Source organism: Aotus nancymaae, unplaced genomic scaffold, assembly GCF_030222135.1.
Source record: "Aotus nancymaae isolate 86718 unplaced genomic scaffold, 86718_ANA_hifiasm-v0.15.2.pri h1tg000020l, whole genome shotgun sequence".
NCBI lineage: Eukaryota > Metazoa > Chordata > Mammalia > Primates > Aotidae > Aotus > Aotus nancymaae.
In genome coordinates, this window is record NW_026988432.1 from 21,458,842 (window position 1) to 21,485,040 (window position 26,199).

General features: G+C 39.6%; 1 long non-coding RNA gene across 1 annotated transcript in view; it reads left to right on the plus strand.

Annotated features, from left to right (window-relative positions):
• The window catches only part of LOC110568530 (uncharacterized), a 34,019-nt gene extending 20,505 nt beyond the window's left edge, over positions 1-13,514 (plus strand). Inside the window, exon 2 of the long non-coding RNA XR_002478794.2 lies at positions 12,893-13,514. This is a non-coding gene — a long non-coding RNA (uncharacterized LOC110568530). The remainder of the gene's footprint in view (positions 1-12,892) is intronic.
• Positions 13,515-26,199: the final 12,685 nt, after the last annotated feature.

A 26,199-nucleotide genomic window follows, 5' to 3' on the forward strand; every position in this document is an offset into this window, starting at 1 on the left:
TTGGCTCCTCTGGTTGGTCCTAAGTTGGAAAGAGGGACAAACATTAAGAAGGCTGCCAGTTATTAAACAAATTCTGGCCACTTGGAGCCAATTGTTACAGAGGTTATTGTATAGCTTCCTAGATTGCCACTAGAGACAGCAGTCTGGCTTCCTGCAAGTCTGACTTCTAGCAAGATGATTTTCTAGGTTGTTTATAGTAGATAAGAAGTTGGTTTTCTGGAGAGCTTGCTGCAGGTTGTGGGTCAAAGTTCTAATTTCATACATGGTCTAGCCACTGGCCACTTATATATTTAAGTCTTTCACAACTGAGGGTATTTTAAGAAATTGCAGAGTTCTCAACGATCATAAGCTATTGTGAGTTGTTTTTGTTGTCACTGGTGTGTGAGTAATGTTTGTGTGTGTTTGTGGTGTGTGTAATGTGTGTATATAGAATGTGTGTGTGTGTGTGGTGGTGGCGAAACAGTGGGAAAGACCAGACCAAGAATTTGAAGACAATAGTGCAACTTTGGCCTCTGATTAGTTGTATGGCCTTGGGCAAATTAATCACTTTCTATTTTAGCTCTTATCTGTCTAAAGAGAAGTCCTGCAATACCTCCCTTATCACCTACCATCTAGCTCACGGGGAGCAACCCAGAACAAAGAAATCACATACTTGGGAGTGCTTTGCAAGCCATACTCCTATTATTACCATCATCATCACCGTCATCACTCTGATGGCTCGTGTGTATTGAATGTTATAGACAGATAGATACCTGCACATGTAGCACCTCACTTAATCACCCCTACACCTCTGCAAAGGCAGATTCTATTTTCTACAGCTTTGGAAAAGGCTGTCCTATCTAACAAGAATGAAAAGCCTCAGGGAAGAGACTCCTGGGCCTGGTTTACAGGTTTCAGGCCCTACCGCTTTCTTGGGAATATCTTTACACAGCATGCTCACAGTTTATGAATCATTTCATATCTACCAGGGAGGGATTGGTGAGAAGTGTTCCCATCTCTAAGGTATGTGGAATAAAAAGATTTTCATTTTTCTTAATTTAGTAGTCATTCCCTCATTCTTTCCCCGAACATCCTTTGAATCCCATCTTCTTTTTGGAATTATCTGCCACCTTTGGGCCAGGTTACACTTGAATATGGTGTTAAGTGAAGTTGGGATGATATTGAGTGAAGTTGGAACTTGTACAGAAGTATAGTTAAATTTCTTCTAAATATGTTAAGGTAGCCTAACTCCAAAAATTGCCTCCAGGGTAAACCCAGAATGAAATATAATTTTTGTGCACATACATTTCCCATCCCCCACCCCAAATGAGATTCTATCTCCAGGCATAAGTTATGTGTTAAGCTCAGGTATAAGTCGTGTTTGAACCTGAAGAGGTCTCTGAAACCTGGTCACTTGATTTGCAAATCCTGGGGCCACCTTGAAGTGGTTAGAAGTCAGCCAAATTTGAGGACTAGGCTTTAAATTATATGATCAATTTTTTAGGTAACTGAAGCTGCTGTTGTTACACACTACTGTTTAGAAAATTATTGCCGTGTAGAATTGTAATTGATTTTCACAAAAATGCATTTGGTTTATCTATATAAATAATTTGCATTTATGAATGTTTGGTTTGCCCTTTTTTAGTCCCTGAAAATCCTAAGGAACAACATGTCAAAGCATATGTTGCTAGCCCTATTTCTAGACCTTTGGAAATATCAGGGAAGTCATAGACGCGGAGGGGCAATGTGGTGGAGTGACTTGCAGGCAGGCACATCTGGTAGGACCTGGCTGCAGCACGTGTGACTTTAGGTAACTGAACCTCTATGGACCTTGGTTTCTTCATATGGAAACAGGGGGATTAAAAAACCTACTATGACTCCTAGGAAGTTTAAATGAGGTAAAGTTAAAAGTGCAAGCAGAATGTCTGGCACCGACTTGGCACGTAATAAATGTTCCTTCCCTTTTCTTCCGCCCCCTGACTTTTAGAACATGTAGCTAAAAGAAGGAAGTAATCTCTGTTCCTACAGATCAGCTCTGAATCACTCCCCAATATTTTTTAAAATCCATCCACAAATGGATTTTTTAATTTTTTTTTCCTTTCTCTTCCCTGTTCTTCTTTGCTGTACTTTCCAAAGGGAAGAAGCAAGTCAGGCTCCTAAGGCCCCCCTCCAGTCATAGAGCCTCCTCCAATGCTTATCCTGGAGCACCTACCAGACCCTACTCTCTTTTCCTTGTGTCATCTTTATCCTCTCATACTCACCCTATTCAGCTGTGCACTGATCCCATGAGAGGAGCAGAAGCTAGGAGGATGGGGTTTCACCGCTACTTAAGATCTGTGTTGCTAGCCTGGGCTACAAGAGGCATTCTCGTGAGCAAGGAAGCATTACTTTGATAACAGGATGGCTTCCTGCTGGATTTGCTTTCTTGGTTTGACATTTTGGGGGTTCTTGCTTCTACCATCTTGAGGGTAGAAGATGTGCTGAAAGACAGTATGCAGCCACCATAACCATCAAGCCATGCCTCATTTCAAGTCAGGGCTGGAGGAGCACAGAGCAGGGAGAAAGCATTGGGTTCCTCTCTCAGACAATGTTTCACACTTTTAGATTTCACAATACCCTAAAGTAAAGACCCAGTGTCTTACTCTCATCATCATCAAACATGTTTGTAAGGGAAGTTGAATCAACGTAGTGCTCCTTCATTGTCTGTTAACCCATTAAAGTGTTATTTTAGGAATTGGCTGCCATCAATTTTGAAAAATCACAGAATGACTAAATATCCCAGTGTCTAGAAAATGGATCTATACCTAATGACTGGCAAGGAAACCCCTTAGCCCCAGAGTAGAGAAAATACTAGACTAACTCATTTAATACCACTGTCTGTAACCCCTAAGCCCCGCCTCCTACTCCCCCACCGACCTACGCATTCAACCACATTTAACTAGGCAGAATAGTTTCCTGGCTTGCAATCATTCTCACATAGACCTGACCAGTGAAAGGAAAATTCTCAGTAATTTTATGAGTTACTGTAAGCAGCCAGCAAGAGGCAGGATAATCACAATTAATATTTGAACATATATGCAATGTTTTTCCATTTATAGGACTTTTTCTTAAATAACATCTCAACTGACACTTAAAAACAGGTTTGTGATGACTTTTAAATTATTATCCTAATTTTACTGATGAGGAAGTTGGGGCTTAGAGAAGAGACTCAACCTTTTCAGGAAGAAGCTGTCAGAACTTCAATACAATACCCTCTGACTCTCAATCCTGCACCTGATTATGACACTATGTGTCTTCAGTCTTCACAGGTGCCTTAGCTCAGGTGTGTGGGGGCAAATATTGAGATTTTGCTTAAATGGAGTCGGGGGAGTAACCCCAATATGATCTCTGGGACAATCAGACTGGAACGAGCACCATGCAAAATTGTGACATTTATATTTGGAGTATATCTTCTCTTTTCTGTACTAATTTACCTCTACTTGCTTTTCTCTCTCCTTCTTTATCCCCATTGTAGGTGCCCAGATAAGTCATTAGGGAGTATAAATGGGAAAAAAAAAGCAGATAGGTGTATCTTCAGTCCCCAAATCCCATCACTTCTATGATCCTCCAGGGTGTTTTTATGCTTCATGCATTGGACTGCCTGGTATTTCTGCCCAGAGCACAGAGTACAAACCCCATAAAATGCTGAATATCTATACAATCCAGGCAACTTCATGAAGACCATCAAAACAGAACAAAAGCACAGTCTTTTAGGAGGCATGGCCTTGGAGAATCGTCATATTCAGACGTATTTACTAGACAGGTGAATGCTAGCACTTGTTGGTGGCTGTTTATTTGCTCGAAACCACCAACAGAGCCTTCATACCAAACCCTCAAAAGAAACATAATCTAGAGAATTTTCCCTCCAAGTGAAGAGCAGATTGTAGAGATGACAACGGTAAACAAGTCAACTGAGTAGGCTTGAGTCAAGAGGATAAAATGCACAGTCCAACTATTCTCTTATTAGAGCATTACCTAACCCACCCAAGTATTCTCCTGAATATTTGGGTGATGAATGCTGGAATACTGAATACTGAATACTGCCCTAGAATTGAACAGGCTCATTTGGAGTGCTTTTGATGTAATCTGCAAGACAAAGAATAAAACAGTTGGAGAAAAGATAAAGAAAGGATGTACCCAGGACAGGCTGCTTTCTTCAGTTAAGTTAAAGGCCAGTCTTGATATAAGGAAAACCGCAAACCCAAGGAGCACACAAACAGCAGAGCAGAAATTGGAAACCTCCAACAGGAGAGGCTACTATTCAAAATTGGGATAATGGTGACATTTGCTCATTCTAAACTTGGAATTCAGATAAATAACAAAGGCTGATGAAAGAGACTGATAAAAATGAAGCTGGAGTGCTAGATGCAGGAGTCTGGTTTCTCTTTGTTTTGGGTAGGGTGTGAACCAGCTTTTCACTATAAAGGAATTTAGGAGAGAATTGGTCAAAGGGCTGGGAGCTAGGCAGGAATAAATACAGAGAAGATTAGGGTTGAGGGCTTCTCTTTGGCATAAGCAGGGGGAGCCATGTAATAGGAAGGTCTAGAAAGGAGACAATCAGATCCCAACAGCAGAAATGGTCTCATTAGAGCTTATATCTCCGGGTCGGTGGTGGTGGTGATGGTGGTTTAACGATAGTCGGCTTTGAAAGGCAGTGACCCAGTACTCTTTAGAAAGCCCCACCTGATTTCCGATTTCCTAATCTTACAGTACATCCTAACATAACCCATATCCTAGGCCTGAGCTATAAAACAACAACATGAGAAATCATTTGGCCCATCCATTCATCCATCTATTCACTTATTCTCGAGGAGCATTTATTGAGTAAGTATTTCATGCTGGGTACCATGTTAGATGCTGGGAACATGTACACAAGGAGCAAGTGCTCTCTGCCCATTGAGAAACAGACAGCCATGTATGTATTCAGACAATTATAGAAGACTATGATTAATGATAGAAGAAATAGCTGGGTGCATTTAGAACAGATAGTAGAGGCATGAAAAATCCTGGGGAATCTAGAATAGAGTATGATTCTTTTTCCCCAAAATAAAATAAAATAAGAGAACACATTTCAGGGACATTTAGTATATATTTGATGCAACAAGCTCTTTTTTGAAATTAATTTTTTATTGATGTATGATAGCATTATGGTAAATTTCACAAATTGTGTGTCCTGCTAAGCTTTTACATGCATACATGTGAGTCATCACCACTCATATTAAGATACAGAATATTCCCACATCCCAGAAGTCACCCTCATGCTCTTAGTCAATACCCTCTCCCCAGAGGTAACTACTGTTCTGACTTCTGTCACCTTGGGTTAGTTTTGACTGACTTAAACTTCCCAGAAATGAAGCTGTACAGTATGTACTCTTCGTGGCTGTCTTTCTCCACTCATCATTAACTCGATGAGATTCATCCAGATTATGTAAATGTCTTTATACTAAAATGAGGTGGCAGTGGAAGTCGTTCCTGGATTTTAGGATTTTTCTTGAGGGGAGTTAATTGGCTGGGAAAGGGGAAACAGATGGTGGAGTGGAAAAACATAAAAGTTTAGATTCAATGAGGGAGGGTTTCGGTTTTGCAGAGGCCACTTGCTAAGTGTGTATCTTGAGAATATCACTCTCTGAACTTCAGTTTTCTTCTCTGCAAAATGAAGTTTACACCACCACCTACCTCACAGAGCTGTTAATATATGTAAAAAAGATCACTTCTAAACTGTAAAGTGCAATACAAACAGATTTTTAACTGTTTTCATTAGCTTATTGTTTCTGCACAAATAGATGTGTGTGTGTATTTATGAATGGCTAAAGATATGTAAAAGACCATTTTTCTATTATGCCTTAGCATACTCTTAGCAATCAATAGGATTTTATTACTCAAACTCAATTTAATTAACATTCAACAACTGCCTTGTTATAATTTAAAAATTTATTCTAGTTGCATGTAATCTGAAGCTAAAACATGCGTTGGTATTCTAAGTCTTGGGATCTGGTTGCCAAATCAAACAATACTTTGAATTTACCAGACATGCTAACACCTGTAATAATGCACATTAAAAAGTGCCCTACCTTGAGCATCCATTTCCTTCTGTTACAAGTCTTGCATTGTAAAACAGCAAAGGCAAACATTCCACAGAAGGAAGGAAAGGTTTTAGATTTCTTCTCAGTTTTTTTTTCCTTTCGACTTGCAGTTTGTGACCACAAAGGGAAAATGCAGAGATGAATGTCCCTTGAAATAAGAAGTGATAGGAGATGGCTAGGGCTGAAAATTTTCCATTTAAGTTAGAGGAAAGTGAAACTTTGAAAGTGACTTTTTAATTTCTTGAATTAATTGGTAAATATCTAACTTGCTCTTCTATAAGGTTACAAATTCAACATTATAAAATAAATTCATTCAAATTCTCCACCAACTGGTGTATATTCTCTTGCTGATGGGAGAGGGGGAATTCATTTTCTCAGTGGCTACATTGCCAGCCATCATCTGGAGGGCTCTGTCTATAAACATGAAACCAGAAACGTTGGCGGCGGGAGACATTAGCCAATCCCCTACCAGGCTGTAAGTAATACCACATCCTCCACCTGGCACCATTAATAATCCTATTCAATGAACCCTTTATTATTAATATTACTGGCATAAAAAATGACCCCGCGCTTACAGGTGTAACTTAATGAGGCACATGTTGTAGCCAGATGTCTCACAAGGCCAACTCCGCCACCACAGTACACAGCGCACGTTTCATAAAAGAAAACCATCTGAAAGCATTCATTTCAAGAGCATATTCATCACGTAGCATGGTCAGTTGAGGAGTGACGCTCTTTTACTTAAGTTTAAACAGATGGATCAAAACTGGGAATTATATTCAGCATACCTTTTAAAAAAAATTGTCTGATTTAAACTGCCAAATGCATTTTCTTCTTTTCACTCTCTTCATGATAATATTGGGGAGTTGGCAGCATGGGCACAGCCCAGAGTTAGGGGGTGTCTACCATTCAATCTGCCCCCCGTTGCTGCCTTTAGAGACTGGGCTCTGAGACAGAATTTCTTTTCATTCTCTGCTTTTGCTAAAATCTAGAACAGATTTTTGTTAAAATTCAAGTGGCCATTTAGAAGTTGATTTAAATAATAAGAACAACACCTAATCATGACAATGTAGACGTTTTATGAGAACTTTCTGGTCTGGGTCTTCCAGAGGAAGTAAAGTGTTCTGTAGCCATCGATGTTGTCTGTTCATATGACACCTTACTTCATAGGAGAGACACCTGCTTTCCGCTGCCAGCTAATAGCATGGATGCCCTTGTGTCAACTAGCATTTGCAGGAATCATATCTAGAGTACGGATTTGTTGCCTCTCTAGTTCTTCTTAACCCTTCTGCAGAGGGTTTAAGGTTGGTGTCGGTGGTGGCTTAGATGGAACCACTGTGGGCTAAAATATATAGAGTATAAATAAGTCCTTGAGAAAAGTATCAGGCAGATAGAAGAGCTTAAGAAAAAATATAGAAGAGGGAACAATCACTCAAGGCTGACATGTGGATGCCCTCCAGAGGATAAAAGAGGGGGACTCTAGGCAGGCTTTTAATTCTGCACTCCTTCAAATTGATGGTCTCTAAATCTGTTCGGAAAAGAACAAGAGTAGGCTGTTATATGAAGGGAAGGGCAGAGAATAAGGCGGTAGGTGGCAGCACTCAAAGATCTTCCTTCCTAAGTAAATTCAGCTTTGGTCCCAAACTCTACGAAAACCCTGATTTTAAGATAACCCAGTCTCGTTTGAAGGTTATTTGAAGGCCATCTGTTGACCTCAACCATGTCTGATAGGGGAATACATCTGCCTTCCAAGCAGCTCACCAAAGAATCCCTTCCCTCTGCATATTGGAGTCTCCTTGAGAAGAGAATTAGAAATGCAATTTGCTCCATCTTGTGACATTATTGGTGTCACTGGAATATCCCTGGGGATGTTCCAGTGTCAGTAAAATATTCCTAAGATACTCGAATGCATTTATGCATCAGTATATACCATGTACTCTTTTGAGTGGTCCACCTCTCAGTCCAACTCTGATCTTGGTGTGCAGGGCAGCAGTAAAGAGGTGAGCAGATCACATTTTCTCATTCAACTACTTTCCAGGACTTGAATTTCCCCTCCCACATCTCCACTGCTCCTCTCTCTTACTATTCAGCCAGGGAAGGGCCACTTTGATTCCTCTTTCTCTTTCCTTTCATCTCTGTTAGGATGTCTATCAGAGTGTCTCTGCCTCTGTATCTCCCTTGCCACACACACTCCCCCCAACCTGTGCTCATTTTCTCCCTCTGCAGGCAAACTTTCTCCTCTTCCAGTGTTCACCTGACAGAAAACATGGCTGCTTAAGTTGCCACGGTTTGCATATTACTGCCTTAGTTATCTGGAGAGAGAACAGTTTTTCTTTCATGGTCTTCCCTTCCACAATTCTCCAGGAAGGACTCTGGTGGACTCCCTTCTCCCAATTCATTCCTCTCCCTCTGAGAAAAAGTGGTTTCGATTCTGATGTAGAAATCAGCTGGTAGTTGTAGCCAAACTTCAAGTCACAGAACCTTGGGATATCACCAGGCGATCGTGAAGAAACAGGACATTAAAACTACATTGTGGAGGTTCTGGGAACAGCCAGAATATCTGACCATCCTGTTTTCAACAAAATGTTGTTTCCAGAAGAATAATCTTCATTATTAATAAGTCAGGCATGAAATGAATTGTCTGGAGCGGAGGGAGAGTGAAGCCAGGGACAGAAGTTTAAAGGACATTACTTATCTACAAGGATGTCCATTACAGAATTATTTATAATAAGGAAAAGATTAGCAAATATAAAAATGTCTAACTATCAGGAATCAGCTAAATAAATAATAATAATAAATTAAGACAGAGAAGCATATGATGAAACACTGTGTACTCAACAAAAATTCTGTTATGGAATATTGTTTAGGAAGTATATTTCAAAGCTTATGATTTTATAATATCTAGTCGCCTGGGGGACATAGATATCACATAGCACAAGTTGAAATCATTGAGTCTAGAAACAGTTTTTTAAAGTCTGGGTTTGAATTTCAAACCTGACTTTGCCAAACCCAAACCAAATTTTCTCATAAATACTATCCAAGCCTGATTAGATAAGACTGTTAAATCTCTTACTTGTTCTTTTTCCAGTAGACAATTATGCAATCATTATATGATTTCCCAAGTATTTTGTCAAAATAATTGTTACTAACCTCTTGCCCAAAATACATTTTTAATCATTCCAGCTGATCCATGAAAACACTAAAAATCGTGTGGCACTGACCACTTTCAATTTAAAATACAACCTTTGCTTCCTTTGGAACCAAGTTTGAGAAAACATACTGTTGATGAGAGATAAAAATCACACTATCTCTGGCTGGGTTGTACCTTATTGGTGGAAAAATATAGCATTTCAGATTCTACCGCTATCAATTTGAGCATTCTATTGTAAGTGCTAAGCTGTTTCATGGACTATTAGCTGTTTGAAGGAAGTCATGCTTTAAATCATTTTTTAAAGCCCGTCTTGAGAAAAGTGGGGAAGCACATTAAATGAGTAAATAAAGTTCAAAGAAGGCTGCGGTAGCCAATGAAACAGTGAGCTCTTTGCTGATAGAGCCTTCAGAATAGCCCAGCCTGGAACCTCTGCACATCCTTACATCCTCGGTGCAATTATGCACTTGGCAAAAGCAATGTCTTTTGTACGATATCTTCCATCAGGGTTCATGGAAATGGCTTACAAAAAGGCATCGCATTAATTGTGGTACAGGAAAGAATAGAGCTATGATCTCGAAAGGACAGAATACTTGTAAAATTTATGTAGCTCTTTAATACAAGGCGCTTTGGTTTAAAGAGTGGGGGATTTACATGTGTTAAGTGCTCCTACAAATCTGCTTTACCCTTTCTTGGAAAAGGGCAACACAATAATAATAGTTAAATTTATGTGTAAGATGTCTGTATGGTAGAGCTGCTCAAATCAGTAAATATTACATAGTTGACTAACTGCCTCTGCTTTTAATCTTTAAATATCTACAACGAAATGCTGTCTGCTGAGTGAGGGACACTTAGCCCACACTCTTTAAACCTTTGTGGTCTGGTTCTATATTATGAACAGAAGATTATAAAATTCAAACTCCAAATGGGCCGCCTGCCCACTGTTGTTTCCAGAGCCTGCCTACCCTGCATCTAGATGTCAGAATATTCTTTCTTAAATAACATTTTCAAAAAGAATGCTTTTCTATTGAGTTTTATATCCTATTTTCATCTCTCTGTCCTTACAAGCCTCCAACAACTTAATCTCACTTTTATTTTTCCATTAGAAAAAAAACCTCATTTCTCATTTTTCTTTAGCATAAAACTTACAAGCAAAAATTTCAAGTATTAACTAGCTCATTTGTTAATTTCTCTCTCTCTCTCTCTCTCTCTCTCTCTCTCTGTCTGTATATGATTAGTATTGTTTTAGAAGAAAACAATATGTGTATATATTCCTGTCTTTAGAACTGCACCCCTACCAACTCCTTGCTGCTGCTGAAGGTCTGGGCCCCACCTGCTTTGTCTTGTCATGAGATTTTACTCCTCTTTGACTACAGTTGGTGGGACCAGGCCTGCACACCTCACCCGTGACCTGGGCCATTCAGATTCTTTCTCTTAAGAATATGAACTATGAGACAAGAGACTAGAGGTCACGGTGCTCCCTGGCCCATGAAAACTTGGTGCAGAGAGAGACCGTCTGCTGAGAAAAGCAAGAGAATGGAGCAGATGGTAGATCATGTGGCCCCAGAGGGAGACTGAGAAAGTAGCTGCTTAGCTTCTGATGATTTTCCAGGTCCCAGTTCAGTCTTCTGAGGACTGGCTGTACTTCCTGCACTGAGGTTCTATGTGCTATCCCTGTATCATTATAAGAAATCTCTCTGGTCTTAAATTAAGTGGAGTAGATTTCTGTTTCTTGAACCCAAACAAATACTGAGAAAATATACACATATTTATGTGGAGCATGCATCTATATATTTCCCATATTTACATACATGTAGATATCACTCATATTCATATATGATCCATGCTAAATGCGAGAAAGTAAGTTTAAAACAATGACAAAGAAAGAGTTGATTCCTATTTTCATATGACTCTCAATTAACAAAACAGGCAGTAAAAGATGAGTGCTCAGTGAAAGTAAACCACTGCGTAGACTCCACAGACTTTCAAAGAGGAAACTTACATATCCCATAGACTGGGTTGGTGAACTGAGGGAAAGACTTACAAGAAGGAGGATAACTGTGCCTTGCAGCCCAAAAATCAAAGAAGTAGCGTTTAGGAAGGCATCAAGGATAAGAAAGAGAAAGAAGTCAGAAACAAAGAAAAATAACAAGCAAATGCAAAGGCTATGGAGTGTTTTTTGGGGAGTTGGCAGGTGATTTTAAAACATTGCTGTGTAGAGGATTCAGATTGCAAGTTGCTATGTACATGTTTTTAACATTCTTTCTTTGCAGGGGGGTCCAGTATCCCTGAGTTGGAAGCTCTCTGTGGACTAACATTTTAATTTTGTAATGCAGAATTTCAAACTCATTGGATTGGTAAGGGTTATTAACTAAGCTGACTGACTTTTTAAATAGATATCAATATTTTGATAATTTGTAGAAATAATAAAATCTGCATAATACAGTTTTTATTTTTTAATTTTGAAAACCATGTTTATATATAAATGATCAGCCATTATCTCCAAATTTGGTAGAATAGCATCTTTGTTTCTTTTCCCTAGAAGCAGATACAAATTCCTTATTGTCTTCACTGGAACTTAAATTTCATACATACTCACAGGCGCACACATATACATTATAGAGTTAATGTAATAGTGGCCTCATTTGAGATAGGAGAAAACGAAAGACCAGTGAACAGTGAAGCTGGAGGTCAAAGTGGTTGAGATTTCCAGAGGAGTTTGCAGTTTAAGGACCTAGGCTCTGCAATCAGAGGACCTCTCCTTCTTCTAATCACTTGGTTATGGGCAGGAGACCTCAGTGGCTTCAGCTGTAAGTGGAGTTACTAAGAGAATCTACCTCATGGTGCTCTTGTAAGGATTAAATGAGAGCATGCGTATGACGCATCTGGCATGGTGCCTGGTTCACAGCATAAATTCAGAGCAGGTTGCCATTTGTCTTAGTCTGCTTTGTGCATCTGTAGCAGAATACCATGGCTTGGGTAATTTATAATTAATGGATGTTTACTTGGCTCATAGCTCTGGAGGCTGGGAAGTCCAAGAGCATGGCACCAGCATCTGGCAAGGGCCTTCATGCCACATCATCCCATAGAGGAAAATAGAAGAGCAAGAGAGTGTGAGAGAGCAAGAGAGCAAGAAAAGGAAAGGAGGAAAAGGGGTCAAACTCACACTTTTATCAGGAACACACTCTATCAATAACAACATTAATCCATTCATGAGGGAAGACCCCTCATGATCTAGTCATCTCTTAAAGGTCCCACCTCTCAATATTGGTTGCATTGGAGATTAAGTTTTCAACATATGGTTTTTGGGTGACATAATTAAACCATAACACTCTTGTTATTAGATCAGGAGATTTCCTAAGGTCAGAACAGTGACAGAGCTAAGCCCTGAACTTTTGTGATCTTCAAACCAGGATTTTTTCCACAATTTGTCATACAAGGATATTTACAACCTACTTTAGAAGTGGAGGAAAGAATAAAATAATTTGAAGATGGAGTACCTGAGAGCTGTTCCAGACAAGTCAATTGAAACTGTCCTTCACCTAAATTTGAATTAAAAAATTGTTTTTGCATTGTGTGATTTGGTAATACGGGGAGTATAGGTGTGTTTTTAATTTTTTTCCATTTGTCAACCCTTATACAGCCTCAGTTGAAATTAAAGACATGAGACCTTAACCATAATGAAGAGAAGGCTTGAACCCACATATCCAAAGGCCAGATCTGGTGGAAAAACAAACAAACAAAACACCAAAGCTCAAGCACAGGAAGTGGAGAAGAGAAGAAGCTGGATCAAAGTGAAAATCCTGAAAGGAAGAAGCCAGTTTATCTGCAGATACCATCACTTCCTATTTGAATACTTTTCTTATACTATGGTCAAACTTGCAGAATAAACCCTCATGTTTCGTTTTGGTTCATGCTAGAGTTGGGAAAGAGGCATCTAGGATGTGGCATCTATGTGCATTTGAATCTGATGATTTGTCTTTACCATTTACACAAGAGAATTCACAGCCATTATTTCCTCAAATATTACTATTCCTCCAATAACCCTATTGTCCCTTTCTAGAACTCATCATAGGTGTATGCTTTCCTCCAAGTTTCATAACCTCTCTATCATATTTTCCATTTCTTTATCTCTCTGTTACAATAGCCCAGAAAATAGATTCTGCTCTATCTTCTAGTTCACGAATTTTCTCTTTAGCAGTATCTAATCCATTGTTTGATTTATTTGGTTTTTAATGTCAAGAATTAAAATTGTTTATTCTATAGCTTCCATTTGTTTATCAATGTTTTCTTTTTTCTTTCATAGTATCTTTTTTTGTATAGTCTTTAATCATTTAAACATACATATTTTATACTGTCTAGCAAATATTTGTTATCTGATGTTCTTGGGGTTTAAATCCTACTGTTTCCTGTGTCTTTTGACTCACCCTCATATAGGATTATCTGCTCATTTTTACAATTTTGAGTCATGAGCTCTTTTTCAGCAGGGATTTGTCCGTACCTGGTTTAATGGTGTGTCCTTTTGGAGAGTTTTTGAATTTATTTCTGCTTGGTGTCCCAGAAGTATTACCAGGCTGTGTCTGAATTTTATGTTAATTTCTTGAGAGTGTCAAACTTAAAGTTACTAAATTCAATACCTCCACAAGTTACTCCCCTCAAATACTCTAGTTTTTAATTCTTTCTTCAATTTAGTATCTACAATTTTCATTTCTTCTTTTCTCTCCACCTGCCCTCCTTCCCTCCTCCTTCCTTCTTTGTCTCCTTCCTATTTTCCCTCCTTCCTTCCTTCCTCCTTTCCTTCCTTCCTTCCCTCCCTCCCTCCCTCCTATCAGTTAGTTATGGCTTAAAATAAATGTCTGTTATAGAGGGAGGTTATTCACACAATATACCCTACTCCGTTGCTTGAATCAAATGTTATATATGTGTACTCAGTTTTAGGTATTTCTCAGACACCCTGGTAAACAACCATGCTACTGACCCTTCTCAAACTGATCTCCTACTCTTCTTGTGCAATACTATGTGCCACAGCCATCCTGCTCTCTGGGCTTTTTCTAGAATATGCTCCATGCTGTCCTGCTTCAGAGGCTTCCTGCTTGCTGCCACTGTTTAAGTTGGCCTAACCTGCTTGTCCCACCTGCTTGTCCTAACCTGCTTGTCCCATCCTTGCCTCCATCAAAGTCCACCTCAATGCCTCTTATGTCATGCAGCCAACATTGACTCTCTGAAGCAGTGTAAACTCTCCTTCCTCTTACCTCTCTACTTCTCCTCCTCCCCTTGATTGTAGCACCTAGAGTAGCTCATTTACACATTTGCTCTGTTATCCAACTAACTTTTAAAAACTGCTTTATGAGGCCAGGCACAGTGGCTTATGCCTGTAATCCCAGCACTTTGGGAATCCAAGCCAGGCAGATCACCTGAGGTCAGGAGTTCGAGACCAGACTGGCCAACATGGTGAAACCCTGTCTCTACTAAAAATACAAAAATTAGCAGGGTACTGTTTCACATGCCTGTAACCCCAGCTACTTGGGAGGCTGAGGCAGGAGATTCGCTCGAACCTGGGAGGCAGAGGTTGAAGTGAGCTGAGATTGCGCCACTGCATTCCAGCCTGGATGACTGAGCAAGACTCCATCTCAAAAACAAACAAATAAAAACCTGCTTAATGGCAGAACCTAGAGTATCATACCTCTGTATTCCCTTTGGTATCCTGAATACTGTTTGGTGTTAGGTATATAAAGAAAACAAATGTGTGCGTTTTTAATTGAATCTACATGAATAAAAAGGATAATATAGGAAAACCACTACCTCTAGGAGGTTGGATGCTTTTCTGAAGTACGTCTTTTATCTACTTGCTATCTTTGCAATTCCTTCATGCAATTCCTACAATGAGAGATAGAGTTTAAACCTGAAAACATTCTTGGAAGAGGAATCTTCATTAATTCCTGTATACCACAAGGTAAAAGAGAATGATACTAATTTCTTTGAGATAAATGTAAGAGGAGATGGAGCTGCTATACCCTCTTTCTTATTGTTGCAATGTGATGGGAAGAGGTTGGTGCTGGGTGGAGGAAGTATTATCAGTAGTAAAACAGGCAGTGAAGTGAAAGCTGAGCTCCTTGGAGACACATTTTTCTGCTCTTCCCAGTTCTACCCTGGACTGGCTTTAAGCATGCTCTCCAAGGAAATGATCTCTACCCTTAGACTATGGTATCTCAGTCAACTTTCCTTTGGGAAAGAAGTTTTCCTCCTGGGAAAGAAGTTTTTTGCTTTCTATGTTCTTTAACTTCTTTTAATTCACCTCCAAGGGTTGCAATTCTACCATTGCAATTGATGGATTGACATGGATTCTCCTTGACTTATTTTTATACATATAATAGCATAATTTTACCCTTATAAAAATAAGATTTATTATATCCACTGAAGTACAATGGTTTTGATTTTTAATGAACAATGTAATGTAGATACATTCCACATAAAACTGCTTAAAAATAACTCCACTGTAGAGTAGTATGTAACTTATTTTAACAATCTGAAATTTACTCTATCAACTATATTTCAAGCTCTTTGATTTCAAATATAATAGTCCAGTTCTTCCTGCCAAGAATTTAGCTCAGGTATTAAGAGAGAATGGCCTTTCCTCCACCCAACAGTTTCACTTGGGATTACAAGGGAGATTCCTGGAGCCAGAAGGCAGAAGGGTGTACACATCTACTCTTGGGATTTTCCAAGTGCATGTGCTCTCAGCTGCGTAGTATGAGTTTCTGTAGGTACACGCTCTATTATGAAAGGAATCTGAAAGAAATTGGATCACTACTGCTAGTAGAGGTAAAAAATCATCTGACAGAGAAGGAGTATAGTGTAGTTGTTGAGGCTAAACTACCCACATTTAAACAGCTCTGCATCTACCAGTTGTATGATACAAGAAAAAGCTGCTTAGTCTCCTGGGTCTCAGTTGTCTCATCTTTAAAATGGGGATAACAATAGAATCTGCTTCAAAAATTGTTAAAAGTATGAAATGATTTAAAAACTGTAAAGTGCTTATACAGGCCTGGCACATAATAAGTGCTTAATTAAATGTTAGCCAAGCGTTGATATGTACCTGGTAGTACACTAGAAGAAGAGGAGGATCAGCTGGAGGCTGAGTGCAGTGAGTCGGGCAGCAGCTGGGAATTCTGGTGGTCAAACAAGAGGGCTTTCTGGCCCCACAAGCATGGATGGTTGTGGTCTTCTCAGCTTCAAGCCCCAACTCTTTGGGGACTTTACCAACCAACTACAGCCCACATGGGTTTTATGCTGAGTTTCTCTCTAGTACAAACCAGTGCCAGAGTAGTGTCGGGTACGTGCATGTGGCCCCAGCCTGACTGCCATCTGATGCCAGTTAACTCTTTGATGTGGATAATTCTGTCATGTGTATTGTAGGATGTTTAGCAGCAAGCCTGGCCTCTACTCGCTAGATGCCAATAGCACACCCTCAGCTGAAACACCCAAAAATGTCTGCAGATTTTGCCAAATGTCCCCTGGAAGGCACAATGGCCCCTTACTGAGAATCACTGATGTAACCTGATATTGAAATATAGAAGTTGCTTATTCTAGTTCTTTCTTGTGTGTAAACCAACCTATTTTGGTAGATTCTAAGAATTTGCAGGCAGGGACCACCCTTATATACCACCCACTCACCCACCAGCACAGTGCTTGATCCTCAGACTTCACTTAAATACTTACTGCTTAACTCAAAACAGACAATCAAGCTAGTTGGTTAACATTTTAATTTCTAATTTGTACTAAGATTGATTTAAATAAAGGTGACATCAAGACTAATTATTCCTGCTAAGCTTTGAAATGTCAATTACTTCAAAACACATCCTTTTCTTAAAATACGTGATATAATTCAAGCTGGGTCTTTTTTTGTCTTTTCTCTGATCACAATTCTGTAGATACTTCACACAATAGCTGGGATATATAAAGTTTGGTTTTAATTGCCATCTATTCATTTCCTTCTTTACAATGAACTGGAAATATCTCAAATGCACTGAGGACTTCTTTCTAGCGATCCCTTTGTCACTGGTGTCACGATGTCTGAATTTTAAATCACTGGAGATGCTCAGCCTAAGAGGAGGCAGGGGGGATTTTGCTCTGTGCCTCACACACAGCCTGGCAGTGTCTGTTCATAATAGCCCTGGCAGCAATGCTCAAGGAGACTATTTGTTCCCTTGAGAGGCTTATTATCCTGACATTTATCACATTCTGATAAATAAAAATTCCGCACTCTGAATTTTGCTGCAATTTCATATTTTATACTTCTTTTTGTCTTATAAATAGGGGCACACATGTTAATCTAAACACCAATATGCACTCATGGGAATAAATGTGCATTACTATGCTCATCCCTACTGAAAACTGCAGCTCATTGTACTGAAGGTGTAGAGCTGTGATTGAGAAACACACCTGTGGGGACTTTCTACTGGAGTCCTTGAAAACTTCATAAAATGGATGAAGGGATTTAAAGGCATATATGTGAATTTCCAACAGACAGAGGTGTAGCATCAAGAGAAAGCAAAACAACTTTTGAGAGGTCCCAACAGGGGGTATTTGCATAATGGACCTATTGTGGGATCTGGTGTGGCCCTCAGCGTTGGGGCTCAGGATTTGAGCTTCCCAATCACACTGATGGGGAGTGGTGTCAAAGACAGACTCACATGTCCGCAGCTCCCAAGGCTATGCCAATAACTCATTTGCAAGGAGAGGCGGAGCAGTTGTCAAGGCAGCACCTTAGCCCCCATCAGCACTGCTATAACAGGCTGGGTTGTCATCAGAAGGGAGTTCAATAGGCTTGGAAAAAGTGTGAAGGGAAATAGATGTATGGTCTAAAGATGGACTGCTCGCCAGCCAAAAAGCCCAAGCCACGCACTCCCTTGACAGGGGAACACATGTCACCCAGAACCACCAAGTGGCGTTCTGTCCCTTAGGATCCTTCCCTTTGGCTTGGATGCTGGTGACATTTGACTCAAGGACACACCTTCAATGTTTCTGAAAGCCAACAAAACCTCTTCTGACCGATGCATTTTTTTCCTAAGGTAAGTTAGCCTTTAGATAGTTTATTCTCTCCTGGCATCCCACCCAGGAAGCAGAGAGAATGCAGGTGAACCCTGAGGCAAAGGAGACTCAAGTCTTGACCGATGTCCTGCTGAAAACTAGGAGAGTGATTATAAATATCAGGTCCATGCTGGACTGAAAAGAGCAAATTTGGACATCTTCAATTTTTTTTTTTCAAATTATTTTGCTTATCTTTGCTTTGTTTCTTAAAGTGTAGATTTAGAATCCAACTTTCAGAAGACATTTTATTTTTCTCTCTTTTAAATCTTTGTTTGAGGTTGAAGGTGGGAAGGAACCACATTTTTTACTTCTGTGACAATTAATGAATGTGTGAAGGGAGATGAAATTTATAAAGTGCCTGTCCCCAACAGAGGCAGCGCTGCAGAACCGTGAAGAGTGTGGACTCCTGATTTGGACTGCTGGGTTGTGAATCCTGGCTCTCTCACTTCTCACATTGGATTAATCACATTTTTATGTCTCTGTTCCTTCATCTTTAATGTGAAACTAATGGGAATACAAACAAGGGTTATAGAGAGGATCAAATGTGTTCACAGAAGTAAAAGGCCCAGATCCATGCCTGGTATATAGTACAAGCCTTTCAAAACATTATCATTGTTTTCTAATCTGACCAACTAAACAATCTGACAATTTTTTGATTTTTTTTTTGAAACAGATTCTTACTCTGTTATCAGGCTGGAGTGCAGTGGCATGATCTCAGCTCACTGCAACCGCTCCCTCTTGGGTTCAAACGATTCTCTTGCCTCAGCCTTCCGAGTAGCTGGGACTACAGGCACGTGTCATCATGCCCAGCTAATTTTTATATTTTAAGTAGAGATGGGGGTTTCACCTTGTTGGCCAGGATGGTCTCGATTTCTTGACCTCATGATCTGCCCGCCTCGACCTCCCAAAGTGCTGGGATTACAAGGCGTGAGCCCTCTCGCCCAGCCAATTTTTGATCTTTTTTTTTTTTCAGCAAAAAAGAAAATCCATCATTAAGCTTTCTCTTGAATGTTTTATGTGCAAGCCTATGTTCTCTCTTTCTCTCAAACATGGGGGAAGGTATTTAAAATTACAGGTTCCAAGAGTCCTTAGAGATCCTCTTTACTCTCCTCACTGTGTGTCTCAGGAAGGTGGGGGCTCATGTTGAAAGTCAAAGAGCTGAAGTCAAGGTGGGTGGGAAGGCAGAAATAATATTCATGCCTCTGGATTCCTGACTTTCCACCAAAGAACTCTATCTTGCTGTATGGATGGCCATGCCTGATGAAGTTCACAGAGGAATTTGACCAGAAAATATCATGATATTAACAATTTTTCCCCTTCCTCTTTATTAGATTTCCAGCACCATAGATAGATTGAGAGAGAGACATAGATAGATAGATAGATAGATAGATAGATAGATAGATAGATAATAGACGGACAGGTAGATAGACAGATAAATGGATGAAGAGAGAGAGAGGGAGAGAGAGAGATAACACTAACTTAAGACTTTCTCATTACAACTATGCCACAGAATATGTGAGTTCCATGAAATCCACCAGTAACAGGAGCAACAGGAGAACATGTAATCAGTAAGAAGAGGAGATGAGAATGCTAAGGGGCACTGCTGTGACCTGACTGTCTATAAATAGGACATTATCACCTCAGGGTTAAGCATGTCTGCTCATGCTAATACTTGATGAGAGAAAATAACAATATAAATAGATTGCTACCTGCACACATTGCATTTAGAATGTATTTGGTGCCAGGATCTTAGGAACATTTAGAAGAATTATTTAAAGTCTCAAAAACTTTCTGTGAGAAAAAAAAACCAAAAAACAAAAAACAAATCTGAAAAGCCTCTTCTACCAGCAAGAACAGCAGCATCTGCTTAAGAACACATAGCAACCCCTACATTCAGATCAGGACAGGAAATAAAAAAAAATAACATATCCAATTGAAACCGCGGGAGGACACAGTAGACAGAATGTAATTAGTTGGGTTGACTGTCAGCCAAAACCTCAGGCAACCACCCCCTTGCTCTTATGAAAACTGCCTGGAGATTTTTAATGATGATGAGCAGTTAGGATCTCGATTTTAAATCTTCTCTGAAATGCAGGGCGCCATCATTCCCTCCAGCAACACTGGGATATTGGTTCTGGGTTGGCACTGAAGAGCTCTGGGAAAGGTGAACCCTAACTCCTCAAGCAGGAGTGACTTCTGTCACAAAATGTTGGGTTTTGTCAATGCTTTAACTCTAACGAATCCAGCTGAATTTATGAGTTGGATGATTTCAAAACGAGGACACTTTGCTCCATGGAATTTAAATTTGGGATTTTGGAATGAATATCTCCACTTTAGTGCTTTTCTCAGAAGAGAGTGATGGGATTAGGAATTCTGGATTAGGGATTACAGGGACTACAGTCCCATGGCCAGACCTGAAGATGCTCAGGGGCAGGGTGTTCATGGGCGGGTGCCACCCAATTCTGCTGCTGCTCCTCCCCCAGGTCCCCAAAAAACCACTGGATGGGAGTGGATAGAACAGAGACATAGAAGCCAGAACTGGATTTGAATCCTTGCTCTGTCTCTTACTAGATATGTGATCTTGGGCAAGGTCCTTAGGCAATCTAAGCCTCAAACCAAAGAAGGCAGAAAAGGTGTTGGGTCTCTTCAATTTCTCAAATCCCTTTAAATGATAAAATATGTTACCTTTAAATATATATATATATATACTGTTGATGGTACTTTCCTGTGCCTGAGATTGGAGATCTGAAAGACCAAGCTGATCCAGGCCTCCTTCCATGCAGATTGTGTGTTTAGTCTGTCCTATGGCTAATGACTGCAGCTGCTTCCTGCAGAGACTGTTATAAGATCTATAAAAGGCCGAGATATTATGGTTTCAGAAGCAGGTAATGAGCATACACAGAAACCACGTGGTTTTTTTCTTTCCATTTGGATTTTTAGTTTGTAGGCTTTCTACACAGGAGTTCATGGATACGATGCCAACTCTCACAGACAACAAGGATTTATTGTGTTAATAATCTGCAAATTATGGATTGCAAAACCAAAGACATTTGGGGATTTCACTGAACTTCTACCAAAAAAGATGCCTCCATGCTGAGGTTTTCAAGTTGTTCACTGTGCCCAGGTGAAATTAATTATAAACTATACATCTCTTTGCATATTAATTATGAAAACATACCGTGGAATATCTCTAGGAGAAAGTACAGCAGAAAAAGATGGCAAATTTATGAATACTGTGAACCAAATCAAATGAAATACCCAACTAAGATCATTTTCCAAAAATAAGCTTTAAAATATATCTTTCTTCAATGTTATAGGAATTCAATCCATTCAAATCCACAAACAATAAGCCCATTTGCTGAATTATTGATTTCAGATTGTTTGGGATAGTATCTACTTGAACTATGATGAGAAAGCAATTCCAAAATCAATCTGAATTTTTTTCTTTTTCTTTCTTTTTTTTTTTTTTTACTGATAACCATTATAAGCATGACCAAACCTGTTCTATGGATGTGGCTCCAAAAATGTGGGACGAAAAATACGAATCTTGAATCCATAGTCAAATAAGTTGTGAATATGCTTGGTTTTTAAAAATGAATTCTCTTAGAGCATATTACCTTTGATGTATCATATATTATTTTAAGTATTATGCAAAGCATTTCACAAATTTCTGTGGCCAGGGAACACTTTTTCACAGAGCATCTTCCTGGACCAGTGTTGTTTGGTTAATCCTGGGTCTGATGACTTGCCATTGCTGCCATGTGCCTCCATTCTCTGTTTCTTCTTGGCTTCCTAGATTCTGCCACTGTGGCCATCCCCAGGATTAGAGCAAAGCAAATAGAACAAACCCACTCAGAATTAAAGTCCTTGTTTATTTCATCAGAGGCTGGCCTGATGCTTACATTAGCCCTTTCTGGCTAGAGCTTCATGTCTCACCCACTTTCTGTTCACTTCTGACCTGAAACAACAAGACTGCAGAAGAGAGAAGGGGAATATCTGGTGGTCAGGCTAACTCTGTGTACCCCATGATGAAGATGTTTTCCATAGGAGTTCATTTGTCATAGGTAGAACTTAGGAGTCATGGGCAACGATTTCTTAAGCCTTTCTTCCAATCAATGTGCCATGGCTATTTGATATGTCAATCTCAGCAGCTGAGTTCTGGGAAGATTCATCCCCTTCATGAGCAAATGGAGAATGGAAAGGGGAACGGTCTAGCCCAAAGAGAAGACAATAAAGGAGAGAGGAATATAGCATTTTTTAAGCTTCTGTTATGTAACCAGTACAGTGCCAGGTGCTTTGCATACCAACTTCAGTCCCAATCCCTATATTAGGACTGAATTTTAAAAGGCTAAAGAAGTTAAGAAAAAGAGAGAAGAGAAAGGACGATGGGGAAGCTAAATTAGTATTTCTATCTCAAGGAAAGAGCTGCATCACCTCTTCCAGAATTCCATCTGAGCCTTTACCTGTCCCTTCCCACTGGGACAGCAACTTCCTTCTTTGTTCATATTCCAACCTCTTTTCTCCACTTCTTTCTTTCCCTCTTGCACACTAAAAATCCAACTCCTCATCGTTAACCCCGCTACCACCTATGTCTCTTCTTTATTCACATTAAAACACTCTCTTGCCCCTAGATTTCCACTGCCCTTGACACTCAACTCTCTGCAGTCTAACTTTGGCTCCCCCATGCCACGCCCAGTTTAACTAGTGGGATTATCAATAACCTTTCAACAGCCAAATCCTAAGAGAAATATTGAGTTCTCCTCTTACTTGAAGGTTGTGTCATAACTTGCATTCTTGACAGTTTCTTATCTCCCAGTTTATTACAACTGCTCCTTTGCATTTCTCTTAATCTTTTGATTCTTTCTGAGCCTTCTTGCCTAGTTTATCTTCCTCCTCCTCTCTTTAAATGTTGCTGTCTCCAGAGTTCCTGTTCTTGTCCCTCTTCTTATTTTTCATTCTCTCTTTGTGTTATCTCATCCACTACTCTCTCTAATATTCTAATCATTACAAGTTCCTGTTCTACAAATGGTGATGCCTCTTGGGTTCTAGCTTACATTTTCACATGTTTGCTGGATACTATCATGAAGAGGTTCCCAAACCAAACTTGTTTTATTGCCCCTCAAATTTTTCCTTCCTTCAAGAATCCAGTCCTGAATTCAATGGCACCTTATTTGCCCAGTTACTTAAATCAGAAACCCAGAATTCCCCCCCAGCTCCAATTCAGCTTTCAACTGCCTTTCTCAAGCAAATCTGATCTTGTCATTAACACACAGGCTTTAAATACTTCCAGGGCTTCTCCATTGCTTGCAACTTAAAAAGCAGATGTCTTGTATGGCACTCGAAGCTCTTTAAAAACTGACTCTAATCTGTTTTCAGTCTCATCTCCCATCATTCTCATTCCCAGATTCTCATCATGACTTGTATAATTTAAATTATCCCTCACTGCTGGTAGCACCCTAAATATTCTGGATTTTCACTCATCGTGATGCACTTCCTGAGGATTGCCCTCTCAAATATGACCATTTTCTGTGTATTCTTCAAGATCTACCTCCTCTCGGAGAAACTCTCCCAGTCTTCTCCTTCCTATTGTTCCCTGAGTCATGGGTCGCTCTGAGTTCTTTCTGAACCATTATAGGGAGTTCTAGTGTAGGGCTTCTTACATTGCATTGGAATTATTTGTCCAAGTGTCAGTCTTCTCAACTGGACGGTAGACATTCTTTCCTCTGGCCTCCAGCACAGGCAGACACAAGGCCTAGTTACATGCCTCATTAATTGAAGCCTCTGTGATTGTCACTTCAAGTGTCACTGATGTCCAGATAATATAGGTGTATCTCTCCCTTTGCACCTCTTCTGCCTCACCTCATTACTGCTTCTCCTTTGTGGTTAGTAGATATAAAATGTGGGTAACTCTCTATGCCTCACTTCCCTTATCATTAAATGAGAAGAGTAACAGGACAGAAATCAACCGAGGGGCTTGTTAAAACAAGGATTCAATGAGAAAATGCATGCACCATTTTAGCACCGTGCCTGAGTTATAATATATGCTCAATAAATATTAGCTATTGGTGTTGCTACTACATAAGGAAGATTTTTTTTCTTTTACAATTCAGTGTTTTGATGTAGACTGCAGCATATTAAAAGTTATCCTTACCATGTTTTGTTTTACCATTTTTTCTATTGCCTTTAATGGAATCGTATTGGCAATGCCCTTTAGCATAGAAATTTTATTTTAGATTTTATTCATGTGCATTGGTCATTTTATCTACCCAGTATTTCTACATCTTTTCTTTGGTGTGAGCATTTTAGCCATCTTTTGGGAAACTACTATCCCTACATTTTATGTGGTCCTCCTAATTGACTTGTCAATCACAGTGTTCTGCTAGCTACATCTTTCATTCACAAAGTAGGGACATGACATGGCCTATGCCAGGATTACTTCAAGTCTAGGATTTTGTCACAGGACCAAATCTACTGACACTAACTCACTCATAACCAATATTTTACGCACCTCAGAAGATATTTTAGCTCTCGGTGTTCTGTTGCTTGACCATTACTTTAACTATGGGAGTTTTAAGTTCACTATCTTTCTAATATATTAATTCTTTCCATTAAATTGGGCCAGATTGATATTCTGTGGCTTGCAACAAAGTAACTATAGCAGGTAAAACATTCATCAGCTACGTCAATATTAAATGAACAACTATCTTTTGAGCAAGTGAAAATTGGATGGTAGAAGCTAATTCAAAAAAGGGTGAGACTTAGTTCTGGTTTAAAAGAGATTGCGATTCAAATAGGAAGAGAAAACAAATATGGATAGAAATACATTGATTTAGGAACAACTAAATGACAAATAGTGGACGATTAAGTGTTAGGTTAAATCATATTCAATTTCTCTTTTTGTAAGTAAGAAAAATTATTGGCAATTTCCTGTGGGTTAGTGTAATAGAATTCAAATGGAACATAAAAAAGGAAGGGAAAAACAGAAACAGAAACAAGAAGAGCACTCTGCAGTGGGAAAAGCTCCACGTAGGAGGTGATACTTAAGCTGGACCTAAATGTATGGATAGGCCTTGAAGAAAAGGAAAAGGACTTAGTTGGAAGGAAGACACAAATTAGGAAAGGCATAGAGATGGAAAAAGGCATTCATCCTGAGGATCAAAAAGGAGCTCAGCTTCATGTTAGAAAAGGACATGTCTGGGAGATCAGTAGAAAGCATGCAGGGAGAATTGCCTGAATGGCTGTGGTAGACAGAATCATGTCCCTTAAGGGAGTCTGTGTCCTAATCTCCAGAATGTATGAATACGTTAGGATATAGGACAAAGAGGAATTAAGGTTCCAGATGGAATTAATATTGCTAACCAGATAACCTTAAAATAGAGAGATTATCTTAGTTTATGCTGTTGGGTAATGTGTCACAAGGGTTCTGATAACTAGAAAAGGAGGCAAAAGAGAAGTTTGCAGTGAGAAGGACTCCATCCACTGTCGCTGGCTTTGATGATGGAGGAATGGTACCACAGAATGAGACATACGAGCCTCTACTAGAATGGGAACAGAACAGGAAATGGATTCTTCCTTCCCTACAGTCTCCAAAAGGGAACATCTCTCTGTCCAAACCATGATTTTAGCTCAGGGAGATCTGTGTTCAACTTCTTACCTACAGAACTGTAAGATACTTAGGGTGTATTGTTTGGAGCCACGAAGCTTGTGACAATGTCTTACTGCAGCAATAGAGAACAAATATAATGGTATTTAAAACAATTAATAAAAAAATTAACGTATGGCTACTGACCAGTCAGAAAGAATGTCCAACCAATCAAAAGTACCTGCCGAACATCAGCTCAGAGTAGATGTGATAAAGCC